Source organism: Miniopterus schreibersii, assembly GCF_964146895.1.
Source record: "Miniopterus schreibersii genome assembly, chromosome: 2".
In the NCBI taxonomy this organism is placed as follows: domain Eukaryota; kingdom Metazoa; phylum Chordata; class Mammalia; order Chiroptera; family Miniopteridae; genus Miniopterus; species Miniopterus schreibersii.
In genome coordinates, this window is record NC_138102.1 from 119,158,969 (window position 1) to 119,174,936 (window position 15,968).

At 39.6% G+C, this 15,968-nt stretch overlaps 1 protein-coding gene across 5 annotated transcripts in view; it reads left to right on the plus strand.

Moving 5' to 3' along the window:
* The first annotated feature begins 14,104 nt into the window (after positions 1–14,104).
* Positions 14,105–15,968, plus strand: part of PPFIA2 (PTPRF interacting protein alpha 2) — a 421,038-nt gene continuing 419,174 nt past the window's right edge. For 4 of the 5 annotated variants that reach the window (XM_081127256.1, XM_081127250.1, XM_081127251.1 and 1 more), the window contains exon 1: positions 14,105–14,186. The gene's annotated coding sequence lies outside the window, so the exon portion shown is untranslated. The remainder of the gene's footprint in view (positions 14,187–15,968) is intronic. The other variant, XM_081127253.1, reaches the window with a different exon arrangement.

A 15,968-nucleotide genomic window follows, 5' to 3' on the forward strand; every position in this document is an offset into this window, starting at 1 on the left:
CTTAAAATGTAATGTCTACGGTTGTAAACATAAGAGGATATAATAATATTCTTACACACTGCCTGACAAGTGTATTGAGTTTATTCTTTTTTGTTATTGTTCAAAATATTACAGGTGTCCCTTTTACTCTCCAGTGACCCCTTCCACCCTGCTCCACCCCCTCCCCAGTCCCTCACTACACCATTATCCATGTCCTTGTGTTATTTATATGCATATAAGTTCCTGGTTAATTTCTCCCCCCTTCCACCCCCCTCCTTCCCTCTGAGATTCATCTGTCTGATCCATGCTTCCATGTCACTGAATCTATTCTGTTCATCAGTTTATTTACTTCTTTAGATTCTACATTTAAGTGAGACCATGTGATGCTTGTTTTTCTCTGCCTGGCTTATTTCACTCAGCATAATATTCTCCAGGTCCATCCATACCGTCCCAAAGGGTAAGAGATCCTTCTTCTTTACAGCTGCATAGTATTCCATGGTGTAAATGTCCCACAGCTTTTTTACCCACTCATCTACTGGTGGGCACTTGGGCTGTTTCCAGATCTTAGCTATTGTAAACTGTGCTGCTATGAACATCGGGGTGCATATATTCTTTCTGATTAGTGTTTCAGGATTCTTAGGATATATCCCTTAGCAGTGGGATCACTGGGTCAAAAGGCAGCTCCATTTATAGTTATTTGAGGAACCTCCATACTGTTTTCCACAGTGGCTGCCCCAGTCTGCATTCCCACCAGCAGTGTACTAGGGCTCCCCTTTCTCCACACCCTCAACAGCACTTGTAGTTGACTTGTTGATGGAGCCATTCTGACAGGTGTGAAGTGACACCTCACTGTGGTTTTAATTTGCATCTCTCTGATGATTAGCGATGTTGAGCACTTTCTCATGTGTCTCTTGGCCATCCGTATGTCCTCTTTGGAGAAGAGTCTATTCAGGTCCTTTGCCCATTTCTTAATTGGGTTGTTTGTCTTCCTCTTGCTGAGTAGTATGAGTTCTTTTTACACTTTGGAAATTAGCCCCTTATCAGATGCATCCTGGGCAAATATGTTCTCCCAGACTGTGGGGTTCCTCTGTATTTTGAGGCTCATTTCTTTTTTGCTGTGCAGAAGCTTTTTAGTTTGGTCCCATATGTTTATTTTTTCTTTTGTTTCTCTTGCCCTGGGAGATGTATCAGCGAAAATTCCACTCTGTGGGATGTCTGTGACTTTACTGCCTATGTTTTCTCCCAGGGTTTTTATGGTTTTGTGACTTACATTTAAGTCTTTTATCCATTTTGAGTTTATTTTTGTGTATGGTGAAAGTTGGTGGTCTAGTTTTATTTTTTTTGCATGTAGCTGTCCAATTTTCCCAGCACCATTTACTGAAGATTCTGTCTTTACTCCATTGTATGCTCTTGCTTCCTTTGTCAAATATTAACTGACCATAATGGTGTGGGTCTATTTCTGGGGCCTCTGTTCGAGTTTATTCTTGAGGTAAATTTTTAAAAATTAATTAAATTTTCCCACATTATAAAAACAAACTCTTAGTTTTAATCCAATACAATTTTAATATTCAGTTTTTGATAATATGCACCTAAATATTCAAATTATCTTAGAGTACTTAAAAGATTTCTTCTAATATGCCTTCTGTTTGGAAGTTTTGTCTCATTTTACCATAAAAGTAGTATCTGGGAAGTAATTACTTTAGTAGCCCACATTTTATATAAGATTTTGAAAGTGGTTTCTTGCCTTGGCAGGATTCATCATTTTTCCTGAAACCTTATCAGAGCCGGAGATGAGCCTTCCCAGATGTTGCACATCAACAAAGAATTCCTGTTTAGAGATTTCCACATTTTCTGTGCCCTGTGTCTTTCCTGCTGTACCCCACTTGCCAGCCTGCTACCTCAATTTCTCCACGTGGCAGAACTTAGGAATGTTGATAAAGTAGGCTTAGAGCCAGTGTTCATTAAATGTTATTAAATGATTGAATAAAAGTGTGCCTTAAAAACAAAAAAGAAAGAAAATGGTTTCTTCTAAGGAAATGCAAAAACCAGTACTTGGATATTAAAATATTTTCTCATAACTACTATCCTTGATGATATCAGGAGTTAGCCTGAGATCGTTATAATACTCCATCCAATAGATGATATATTAATGAGGTAGGAAGGAAAAACAAATAACATTGTATTTGATATATGAGAAGTTATTCAAGTGAGCAATGTATCTTTGCATATGTTGGTTTAATATTAAAAATATATATATTTTTTTCTTTCTTAAGTAAGTCCAGTATGTCAGCTACTGTATGCATTATTAGGGTGCTGTTGAAGCACATACAACTCCTTACGTTTTTAAAGTAAAAATAATGCCCTAGAATAGCGATTTTCAACTGTGTGCTGTGGCAGGCTCACTGGTGTGCTGCGAGAAATTTTAAAACATGCAATACCTGACTGTTTGGTCAGGAGCACTGACCTCTTTTCCCTTAGATTGTCAAGTAAAAAAAATGATAACAGCCAACACAACAATAGCCGTCTGATGTGGATGAATCAAAATTATACTAATTTTTTTCATCAGATCAGCAAAAAACTTATATTTTTGGTGTACCACAGAATTTTAGTAATCAGTTTCTATGTGCCATGAGATTAAAAAGGTTGAAAATCTCTGCCTTAGAGCTGTTTAAGTAGATATTTATTGCTTGTTTTGACAGGTTGCTCCTCTGAACAACCATTATGTTAATTGTTCAAAGAGACTATGTCATATTTATTGTATCTACCGTGTCTGGCAAATAAATATCTTTTGGATGAATTAATAATTTATTATTTTAAACACAAGGATATTTTCTATAGATTTAAAATATACATAATCCTAAAATAATTGTACTGATATTTTACCATGTGTTCTTATTCTTCATAAAAGAGCTCACATAAAGCCTTGTGGAAGAATAATATTATCTGAGGAAAAGATTTCTAGTGCTGCCTTTTCATAAGTTGTATTAGCTCCATACCATGTGATTTAGGAATACAATTTGAAATCCAAAAAGAGGTAATTCCAATACTTTGTCCCTTATAATGAACACATAAAGGATTCCAGCACTTTAATAATTGAATCTAACCCTATGTTTGTATTCTGATAAAGAGGCAATGAAGATAACTATATTAGAAAGCATTTTATAAATTCATTAATGAACTAAATGGGATATTGCTGGCATAAATGTTAAAACACAAATTTTATATAATTTAGTTATATATTCTCTAGATGAAACCTCAGAATTAAGAGAGGAAAGCAAGGTATGTTTATCTATCAGAATCATCCCTGACTTTCATGTGCTTATATAAATTTGGTCTACTGTGACCTCTAATTTTGATCTCACTGCAAATACTAGGTTTTGCCTGGTTTCTCAGGTCTGGAATTACTGATGCTAATAATAGCTGGCATTTATTTAGCTCTGTATAGAAATGATCTCTTTTAATTCTATGATGCAGACACTATCTTATCCCCATTTTACACATAATGAAATGGGAAATACAGAAAGTTCAAATAATTTGCCTAAGGTCAGCTGCTTAATTCTTTCAATAATACATTTTATTTCCTTACTTAGGGCAGGTGTGTGAGCTTGCTTTTGCAAGGTCTCCTGGGCTGAGACTCTGCTCCTGTCTCTGAGTAACCTCACATGCTTCCAGGCTTTCCATTCGCCCCGCTCAGCTGCTGGATTCCCACCTGCTCTGTGTGGACACGAGGATTCGGATGCTCTGCCCGCTCAAGTCTTTGTGTATAATTATTTTATCGCAACACCTCACTAGTCTGTTGGGTGTTTTTTTGCCCCAAGACTTTCTTTGTATGCTGACTTCCTTCTATACTTGCTGAACTCCTTCAAGATTATTTAAGAAGCTCAGTTAAGTAACTTCTACAATAATGTGGCATGACACACTGAGTCATAACGGGAGAAAGAAAAACTAAGAAATCTTCTGGTTTAAAATCAACAAATCTCAGTATCATACTAAGTCGGGTCAAAATTTAGAATGAATGAAATGGAGATTCCAAAATTATGAGCCTCGTTCTTACTTGGCAGGGGAGATGCCGTGATCATGAAGGTGGTTTTCCCGGGGGGAGGCTTGTCCATGGCACTCGGAATTACTGACCCCTGTGATTTCCCCAAATGTGGGCAACTCAACTGCATACTTTGTGGTAGTGGGAGACTGTGTTCAAGCTCTCCCCTGGCAAAATAATAATAATAATAGTATAATAATAATAAAATTATGAGCCTTAGGTATTGAAAGGATAGATGCCACATAGAGAAAATGGACACTGAGAGGAGTTATGTATAAAAATAAAAATATTGTTCTGTCCACAGCCGAAGGAGAAACATACAAAAAGATATCTTGATATCATCATGTCCACATGTTTATCTGATCTTTATTCATGATATGGTTTTATTTTACTTTTCAGATATCTGCTAGTGAGATATGATAGAAGCTCATTAAATCACAGTAAGAGGTACATAATAGGTATTTAACTCTATTTCCTCATCTTCCTGTTATTTATATGTAATTAACATAATGCTGGTTTTGGTCTTTGCTTCAAATGTCCTCTGGTTTCTTCTTTGTCTAAAATGTTAGCATCACCTATTTGAGCAACTTGATTTCCTGTCTGAGTATTTAAATGTCTTACTCTTCTGTGCCTTGGTCATCTCTCTAGTGAGATGACCCTGCTCATAGCTTAACCCTTTCTCCACTCCCCTCATGCTCCAAAGAAATCTTGTATATTTGTTCAAACCATTTACTCATACTTTTCCCTCCTAAGGTAACTCACAAAGGACATTTAAAACCAAATTCACATCTACCTTCTTCCACAACATTACTGGTTTGATTTGTACAAAATTACACTGAAGAACGCCTTTACTTTTTCATGCTAACGTCCACTGTGATTTTGTCTTATTTATTCAAGGAATGTAGCCTCAGTTTTCTTTTTACAGGGTTCATATTAAGTAATATACTTTCATCACCCTATATATACATGTTTTGTGAAAAAAAAATCCTAATGCAGTTCTTTTTTTGCATTGTTTGTATAGAACGGAAAAGGGAGGAATGGCTGAAAATGGCAACAGTATTTTTTTAGAAGTGATATATGAACATGTTAGACAAGATCTGATTTTGATAACTATCTATTAGAAGGACTGAAGGAATAGCAGCTACCCTGGATTTGTGGCAGATAAAAAGAGACATGGCAATATTGTGACGACATTCACATTTCTATTAGATTTTGGCATGGCCACTTCTGCTCACATTCCATGAACAAAGACAAATAACATGACCCAGTCTGTGTCAATGCAGAAAGGGCACATGCTTCTCCCACAGAAGGCAGTGCAAAGAGCATTGCAACAGGTGGGAATTTATGATCTCCTTCAGAAAATATTGTGAATAATAGTAGATAGTAATAAAATATACCACAGTATGCATTATAATAAAATAATAAGACTTGTATTTCTGTTCTAAGTAAAACCAGTCACAATAATATATTGCCATCATATATAAATTCAGGCCTATGCAAGTCATAATAGTAATGGGTATCTAATACATTGTATACAGCTCTGGTTACTAATATTTTGATCTCTGACTTAAGAATCTCATACTATAAATATTCATCTCAAAGAAATGCTCTTATGCATATACAAGTAAATTTTGCATATAATTTCAGGAGATTCTAGAACTTTTTAAGTCCCACCTAGTGACCACTCAGAACTCTATTGATTTCCAAGACAAGAACTCTTAATACCTTGTTTCATCCCGCTCCCAGTTTCATTTCTTGGACAGCCACTTTTCCAACCTGTAATTTCCTTAAGCCCATATGATTTGTTTCTGCAATTAACACTGTGTTGAAACTTCCCTTGCTAATTTTTCTAGTAATGTCTTGATGCTAAATCCACAAGATGCTTTCCATTTTTTATCTTACTTGATTTGGGGGGAGTATTGGACGATGGTCACTCCCCACCCCATTCTTGAAATGCTTTATCTCTTTCCCTCCCTTGTCTGCCTATGTCTTGTTGAACCATTTCTTAAATATTACTGTTCGTTGAGGTTCTGTAATTCTACTCTCATCTTGTGTAATTCTACACTCTCTTCGTTGTCAATGTTTATTTCCATAGTTTCAACGGCCACTAATGATTTCTGAACATTTATCATCAGCCCAAATTTCTCTTTGGATAGGTTAACATGAACAACTCCTTTTGAATACCTCTAAGTGGATGACTCACAGTCAGATAATAAAATTCAACATGATCAAAATGAAATTCATTTTGTTTGAACTTAAACATACTCCTGCCTGTTTTATACCCTATTGAAGTGTGGTTCAATCTTCATATCTTACCTATAACTTTCTATCTAACAATGTTTATCCTATCCTTACCAAAATATGTTCCACCTTTTCTTGATTTAAACTTTCCTAGGCTTCCTACTACCCTCAGAATAAATTTTAAGCTCTTTAACAAGGTTTATGTGTTCTTTCATGTAGGGTCTTAGATTTTCATTCTCTTCTTTCAGTCAAAGTCTCCCTCATCTATATACAGTAGCCAAATTTATGCCACCCCTGGTCCTTATGCAAGCTACAGTTTATCTGCCCCTGGTTATTTGTGGTTTGTGTCACAATTTCACACTATTCATTCAGGATTTACTTGTAAACCGTTCTCATTCTCAGCTTTAATTTTCTATGCTCTCATATCATTCTATCTCTTATCACATTGTGTAACTCCTGACCCCCTACACAGCTGGTTCCTAGATGATTCATGGACATCTAGAATTATAAATAAAAACCTTATTTACAAATGTATAAATCATAAAATAAGTTTCAATACTCAAAGACCAATTTTATAACCCTAAAATTCTAAAATTGCTTGGGAAAGTAAATGAAAATAAAATGAAACAGTTGTATACTGTAACAAATATTCACTAACTATAGTAAAATGTTTACTAAAATAAATTTAATTACATCATATGCAGGTTTGCATAATTTCAAGATCAAAGAAAGGACTGTAACGAGCTTCGTTGCCAGCTTGCCAGGAGTCCAACTTCTGGTTCTCCTACACAACTCTAACCTGGACCTGGTTGCAGTCTGGCACCATTTGGTGATAGTTGTCTGTCATAACTTACATATCTATGAGATTATTTTAGGTTCTGTGGCTGAATGGGAATTCATAGATTCCAGGGGGCATCCAGTTGGCTGCCATCTGGTTGGTTAGTATTAGGTTTTTGTTGTTTGTTTTGTTTTGGGCTGGGTCCATGGAAATAACACTGCAGAAATATTTGAGGTTATAAAGAACCCAGTTTGCCTCTTCATTTCTGAAGATAAAGTGTCACATGGGACACCACCTTGATACAGTGGTGGCCTCCAAATATATTCTCAGCAAGCTCTACCAGATGTCATGAAACAGAAAAGCTCACAGAACAAATTAAAATACTGAAATCACACATTTTATCAAGTCTATTGAAAACACACAGAAGCAAGAGAAAATAGAATAAATTAATACACGTACGATAAGGTACAGTGTGGAAGAACAACACCATCTGAATCCTGGGACATACAATGTTCAAATGCCCTGTTCCTCTCTTTGCCACAGCAGCCTTCCACACTGATGGTAAGGTTACAATGGCCAGAGGTGAAGTTTGAGCTAGGGGTCAATAGGCAGAAGACACTCTGGGGCCATAACACACACTTGTTCTACTGGAGAGATGCAGGAAAAAATACACCTGGCCAATAGCTGTAGCTCTCCAATTAGCTTAATGAACAGTAATGGGCTTCATTTGTGTTCCTTAGCAGCAGACATATAGGGTTATAACTGAGGTCACCAATAGAGGGTCAAAAAAAAACTTTGAGAATGATCATTTTTCTTATATTTCTAGTGTTACCTGAACACTTACAGGCTTTTGTATATTTAGTCTTAGGTATATTTACCTATTATATAGTACCCAAGTGTCTCATGAATATTAGGTATCTCTGATCTTTCCATCTCTTACTGTCTCTGTTTGACACTCACACTATCTGTATTCTAAATACGTATCTTATACTTAATTCCTATGAATTCTGCTCATGTCTAACAAACATTTTGATTAACAGCTACTTATATATTATTAAAACATCCTTATATATCCTTAAGACATTTTAAAAGAATTTGCCTATGTTTTTAAAACTATAAACAAATTTATCAAACATAATTGAATTTTTTAATAACAAATATGCATTTCACAAAGGTAGGCTGTTGTGGCTGATAGTATTTGCTAAAAGTGGCTTCAATAATACTCTTATTATTATGTGATTTTGATGCTCCTCTAACTAAGAGGTGTGTGTGGGGAGGTATTATGTTTTTTCCCCTTGAAATCAAGAGAACTTAGGACTGCTTATCCAATAATAGAGTATGGTGGGAATGACACTGTGTGACTTTTAAAGTTGGGTCATAAATGTGAAGCAGCTTCTGCCTTGCTCGCTACTTGCCTTTAACTTCTGCTACCATGTCTGACTGTACCTAAGCTGGAGGGGGGGGGGGGAGAGGAGAGACGGACACACAGAGAGATCCCTCCTGGTCAGCCTAGCTGCTTTAGCTCTCCCCACCTTCACTCCCTCAGGATCTAACCCCTATTACACTGCAACCACATGAGAGGGTCTAAGCGAGAACTACCTAGGCAAGCTATTATCAAATTCCTGACCCACTAATAGCATGAAAAATAAGAAAAATATTGTTATTTTAAGCTACTATGTTTTGGAATATATATATATATTTTTACTCCATGTAATCCACGCCAGGAAACTTGCCATTTTCCCACTTAGTCTTGATCTCCCTTCCACATCTCAGTCCTTCATATTCATGAACAACAAACTCGAGTCCACCCCATTTAAGACTGAACAGAAGACTAGAGCCAGTTACTAAAGACATTGTATATAACAGTCATTTTGAAGAGAGTTTTCTACATAACATCAACTGCCTGGGATTTTTTATTAAATTATTCTTATTAATTTAATATTGAGGATGCTGTCTTCTATTCACAATCTTTCTGAAGCATACATTTGTATTCCTCATTGCTCTATGAATCTTTAAACTACATCCATAAGGATTATCCATATCAGTTATTTTTATTGTTTAATTTACTATCCATGACTGCTTACATGTCTTTGAATGGTGAACACTAAGGAAAAGCTTATTTTTGTGTTGGTGACCCCCCCCCATGATTTCTTATTTGAAGAATAGCAATACTCACTTATCTCAACGTCATCCACTTTATTTGTGCTACCAAATGATACAAAGAAATATTGGATTGGTACCAGTGATGTTAATGATCAGAGTAATTAAGTAATCATTAATAATTTTGAACCAAATTCTGGAAGATTTATATTTGATAGGAGTTAAAAAGTACCTTCCTAGCTTCTTCAGATACTTCATTTGGAATACCCAGGAATTTATGTTACCGACTTCTATTTTACTCATCTGTAAGACTGGAATTAGATTAGAACTCCCAGCATAATATTCTATAATTCTTTAATTACAGAGTGAGGTTTCCTGAATTGGAGCAAAGACAAAAATACAAACCTTTATCATGGGGGTTTATGTTAGAATAAATCTCCTCTCCAGGTAAAAACAGCTGGAGAATATAATTAGAATGTGTTTTTTCCTCTAATAGTTCACCTCATAAGGACTAAAAAGAAAATATTTTTATATGTTATTTTTTCCTTTAAAAAGAATAAAATTTTATTTCAAAAGGCATCACTGTTTTAATTTATTTTTATTGTCCTTGTGCTGCTCTTAGATTAATGTCCGATAGCATTGAGTAATGCAAAAAAAAAAAAAAAATCTGAAACTTGTCTTCTCTTATCACTCCTTACATCAAAAAATAACCAGCAGTTTTTGCTCTCCTATAACACTAAGATATTTTTAGTTATGAGTTGAAATCTCAGTGCCTCTTTGTCAAATTGCTACATTTTGCAGTAATCCCATATAAGTGCATAGATAAAGGTTGATTAATGTAGCCTTTCACAACAATTTATCTTGTGAGAATTGATACTTATACGTTTATGGGGAGGCACAAGAATCAGCAAATATGTGCTTAGTATAGCTTTCATATTCTGTAGTTTCTTTTTTAGACAAGTAAGAAGAGCAATGTGTAACATAAGAAATAAAAAACGTAAAACCTGCATAATAAATAAAGCTCACTATTTGTGATAGAATTGGTTATTTTATGATAATTGATTCCAAATAATTGCATTTAATCTATTTGTTGTTGTTGTTGTTAATCCTTACCTGAAGATATTTTTTCCATTGATTTTTGGAGAGAGTGGAAGGGGGTGGGGGAGAGAGAGAGAGATCTACGTGAGAGAGACACATCAATTGGTTACCCCCTGCACCTGCTCCGACCAGGGCCCTTGATCACGTATGCAGCCCAGGTCCATGCCCTCAAGGGGGAATCAAACCCACCACCCTTCAGTGCTAGGGGCAGGCGCTCTAACCACTGAGCACACCAGCCAGGGCTTTAATCTCTTTTTTAAATGTATGCAAAACAGAAAATTTAAACATATTTTCTACATACCTTTTATTTCTATTATCACTTTTACAAACAATATGTGGGAGAAACTGGCTACATTTTTACCAAAGCTTCTTTACTCCTCTTCCAGCCTTAAAGCTGGACAGCTTTCCAAACCTCTCTTATAATTGGATATTGCCCTGTAAATTGTTTTCATCAATGAAATATGAGAAAAGTGTGTGTCACTTTTGGATCAGAGACTTTCAAAGTGGGTGTGTTTCCTCCAGCTTCTCTCTCTCTTCCAATCATCTGCATACAAAACTCAAGAGATAGATGGCAGGGATCAGACAAGAAAGAAGCCTAAATTACTGTGTGGAAGAAAGAAGCTCACTAACTCTCACCTTGGAATATTGAGAAAGAGAAAAATGAACTTCAATTGGATTTGATTCATTATATATTTGGGGTTGTTGCCTGTTCTAAATAAATAATGTAATAATATTGGATGGCTTTACTGTTTGAAAATAAAATAAAATTCATGTTCCCAAAGACTATAGGTAAAATGTATGGAAAATGTATGGTAGGAGTTACTTCTATTATCCATTCAAATCAATCTTGAATTTTCAATTCAACAGTAAGCATATGTGCAGAAAATGTCACTTAATTGTTTTAATAATGTTAATGTAAACTATTGTGAATATAGGCAAAATATTTTCATAAGTAGGTAACTATATAGTTGAAATGAGGTGACATTGACATCAACATGTCTGTTACAACAAATACTTATTGTTTTACATGAAAATTATACTTGCACTTAAAAGTCAAATTACTGCCAATTATTAAATCTTTGTTATTGTCATGGCCCATGCTTAATTATCCATTTTCTTTGGCTTGATTTAAGTAAACTTTATCTTTACAAACAACACTATCTTTGATTTAAATAAAACAAGTGCTGCTTCTTATTCCTATCATTATATCACGAATAGAACATGCTATATTCAGAATATCTAAAGAGACAGAAAGACCAGCCATCATAGTAAAAACGAGAGTGGTTGTATGACATTCTCCATTTAGAAGAGTACATAGACAAAAAACAACAACACCTCATTATTTGAAATAAAATGTGCCGTAGAAACAGTAAGAATGGTTGGCAATATTGCACACATCTATGAACTAAATCATTTCATTGATGCTGGGCACTAAGACTAAGGAAAGACATGGCTTCTACTACCTCTGCCTAAACCTACTTGACTATTTAGGAGATAAGCTTTTGAATCTTAATCATTCTTGGCTATCAAAAAATAGTAGGAGTAGATGACAATCTCAGCATAACAACTGGTTTTATATTTGTATGAGAGATTTTTGCCTTGAGTGCAAAATATTTATCAGTTATTTTTCTTGTTCTGTAGAATAAGCACTTAGTGTACAGAAAAATTTCTTTAGATTAATTTCTTCAGATTAATTTAAGCAGTGGTTCTCAAAGTGGGATTTCTGACCTAGCAATATTATTAGCATTACTTAGGAACTTATTAAGCGTACAAAATCTCTGGCCACACCATAGGCCTACTGAATATGAAAGTGTGGGGTAGGGCCTAGAAATCTGTATTATAACAAGCCCTTTGGACATTCTCTTGCGTGCTAGGTTAGAGGGTCACTAAACTTGACTAACTGGTGCAGGGAGTGACTCTTCTCATGTAAATTGGTTTACTTGATGTTTTCTGCAAAATTGCTTCTCAATATTGCCTTTCAGTTTGTTACGAAATATTATTTACACTGTTGGCAGTGGTGTTGGGAGTGATAATATTAGAGCTTATAGTTTCTAAGGTGAGAGTAACCACAAAGACTATATCTTCTTAATAAAATATCCTTTACTCCAAGACTATTTTCTGCTTTCCATGATCAAATTCTTCCTTTCTGTTATACCAGCTGTGGGGTAGCCTTTCAACTCTGTGGTGTCAACTGAATGTGTGGGGATTATACTTAGAATTAAAACTTTTATTTGATATGTGAATGGGAGTCAGGTAAATCAAAACGTTTGTTGGAAATGGTAAGAACATCTGAGCCCGAATTTGACAAATGTTTATTACCAAGGAAATTAGAACCAAGATTTAAGAAGGAAGGAATTCTTGGACAAAGAGAGTTATTAGCTGTCTTTAAAAATGGGAAGGTCTGTCCTGTATAAGGACATTTTATGTCTTCCGGGGAATTCCAGAGAGTGAAAGTTATAAGAGTACTAATATGTACTAATATCTGATTAATATGATAAAGCTATTATCTAATCAGATCTATTTGTGAGTTAATGGGTTTCTTATGGTTAAGAGTATTTAAGCCGCAGCAAAGGATCACTTGATTGGGTGGTTTAGAACTTTGCTGCTCAAAGTGTGGTTCCATCTGGGAGGAGTTAGAAATGCAGAAACTCAGGGTCCACCCCAATCCTAGTGAATCATAATTTACAACTTAACAAGATCCATGAGTGATCTATATGGACATTATATTTGAGAAAGTGTTCTGGTTGACATCTAATGAATCGTCATATTATTCTCACACTGAATTCTTATAGAATTATCTTGTGATGTGGTATTTGAATAACAGTCTAGAAGAGAAGGGGGTAAATACAGGTACTTGACTTCACATTTCCCTGTGGGATCACTAAGTGAATTAAATGCTACCCTCGACATGAAAGATTTGTTTCTTGAATATTATACTTCGCTTAAGGAGCTGGCGTTTGAATGCTATTTCTTTAGTTAGCTTGCGACTCTTTGCTTTAAACAAAAGTAAAACATACCTCTGGGAATTGTTGCAGTATGTCCTCAAGGTACTTGCACAAATCCCCAGGTTATTCCTACTATCTAACACCCCTTTTCCAGCTCCCTTCCGCACTCTCGCTTCCTGGCAGCGACATGAGGATGTGAGTTTCCCAACCGAAACGTTTCGTGGCTCTGCGAGAGCAGGCACTGGTTTTGTCTCCTGCTTCCGTCCTGTCCCTGATGGGATGGCTTTCCCTGAGTGAAGAGGCAAGGACAGGTGAAGGGCCGCGTGGGCAGAGAGCAACTGGAGCGCGATGGAGACCAGACTTGGCTCAAGGCTGACATCTCCTCGGGCCAGGGGCTGCTTAACGCGCGACCCTCAACGCCAAAGAAATGAATGCAGAAGAGCTGAGAGCTACCGAGAAGCGACCGAGGCCGCCACACCCTGGATTGACTCAAGTCTGCACGGCCACGACCATCCTGCCCTAGACCTCGGAGAAGGAAGGCGCTGAGCCAAACGACAGCTCGGAGGCCCGGAGAGCCGGGGTGCCCAGCCCACGCCCCTCCCCAGCAGCCTGGGCAGCGCGCCGTTTCCTGCAAAGACCATTGTGTGCGTGTGCGTGTGCGTGTGCCTGTGTGTGGTGTGTGTGTCTGGGGGGTTGGGGAGCCTACCCCCCCCCCTCCCCGCCCCTGCCCTCGCGGGGGCAGCGGGAGCGGCGCGCGCCCGGCCGCGGGGCCCCGGCCCCGGGCCGCCGTGTGTGCCCGCGAGCGCGTGTGCGTGAGGAGGAGAGAGCCAAGACGTGATTACTTCAGAATTTATTTAAGGGCCGGTGGAAACCACTGCAGCAGCTTCCAGGGGAAGCCCTCGTTCCCGAGGAAGAGGCGGCGGCGGCTGCGGGGGGCGGAGGCGGAGCGGCGCGGGCGGGCGGGCGCGCGGAGAGATGCGGTAGCGTCCGAGCCGGCTCCCCGCAGGTTGGTTCCCCGCGCGCCGAGGGGCTCGCAAAGAGCTGGGGGGAGGAACTGGGGGGCGGGGGGCTGCTTGCCTTTCGGGAGAAGAAGCGCCTCTTCTCAGCGAAACGAGGCGCCGTCGCGCGGCAATGGGCTGGGGGCCCGGCGGGGACCTGTCCTGCCTCCCGCGTCCCCGGGGACTCGCTTCCCTTCAGCTTCCCCAGCCCCGGCGCTCGCCCTAAACTCCGGAGGGGCCCGGGGGGGGAGGCGAGGTGGAGAACTTTCCCTTCCAAATACCGCTCACGCCTTTCCCCAGGGCTCACGGTTGGGGAGATGCCCTCCGGGCGGCCCGGGCGCGGAAGGGGAGCAGCGCCGCCCGGTTAAGTTTCCGCAGGTCGAGCCCATCCCGCGGCTGCCCGCGCCCGCCCCGCGTCCCCGGCTGCACACGGGGAGCCGCGGCCGCTCCGGCTCCGGGGCGCTGCTGCTTTAAGAGCCGCCTCCCCCCTCCTGCCTTTGACAATGGTCTGGACCGCGCTCTGCTTCCCAAAGCAAAATTTGTAATATGCCATTTTTTCCGATGGACGCTTCTCGCTTTGGCTGCTGACGGAGCGGCGGGGAGATGCCGGGGCTGGTGGCGGGAGGGCGCGGGGGCGCGCCCGCGTCCCAGCCGCCCTGCCCCTCGCGCCGCTAGGGAAATGGCCCGGGAGTGCGGGGCGTGAGCCGCCCGCTCGGCGCGCCGGAGACTGCGGTGGTCACCGATCAGCTGAAGAAGCAGGACCCGAGATTACTGACATTAGGTACAAAAACCGCCTTTGAGTTACAGGGTTTCCCGGCCGCTTTACCACCCCCCCCCCGGCCCCGCCCCGCCCCGCCCCCAGGGGAGACGGCTGCAAATTCTCCCGGCAGGTTAGCGCTCCGCACCTTTCGCTTCCCGCCCCGCTCCCATCCCTCCTGCTGGGTCCCACCCTCCCCCTACTGGGTTCTCCCCGTCGGGCAGAACGAGGGTTTTAAGTGTGGGAATTATGAAGTCAACTTCTTCAGGGGGCGGGGGGTGTGGCCGAGAGGGAACCGTCCAGCCGAGCGGGGCGAGCGGGCTCTCGGGCCAGCTGCAAAGGCACTGGGGTAGAGAAAGTGCAAAGCGCTCCCCTTAGAGGGGACGCTAACATTTCCCGAGGACCGGGGATTTCAAAGAGTTAAAAAGGAGGAGGAATATTCATGTCATGTAATCAGACAATAGCTAGGCTTGGTCTCAGCGAATTACTTTGCGAGTGTGTGTGTGTGTGTGTGTGTGTGTGTGTGTGTGCGCGCGCGCGCGCGTGGCTTCACGGAGATGGAGGCCGGGTAGTTCTTAGAACTAAATCTTTGCAAAAGAAACTAACTACCAAAAATAATTTCATCTTTGCCTCTACTAGGGTCTAAATCCTAGTGATCGGCCTGAATAAAGTGATTCACTGCCGGGGGCGGGGAGGGGGGGAGCCTTTTGTGACACTGTTATATCGCCATAGGTGCTGCTTGAAGAGTATATATATTGCTAAGAAAGACATTGGCTCCTGAAAGCTTTTGGGTAATGACTCCAGTGGGCATTCACACTTTTATTTTGAAATCTGAGAGATTTAGCAGACAGTCAAGGTTATGTGCTAAGCATAAAGGAGTTGATTTTCCTTGTCTAAAATTATTCCCAACCTAAATTTAAGCACTGGAATAATTAAACCAACCAAGTTTATTATTATTATTATTTTTCCTTTTAAAATAAAGTAATCTCTACTAGATCTTGAAACCTTCAGTAATTTAACAAACAAGGCAAAA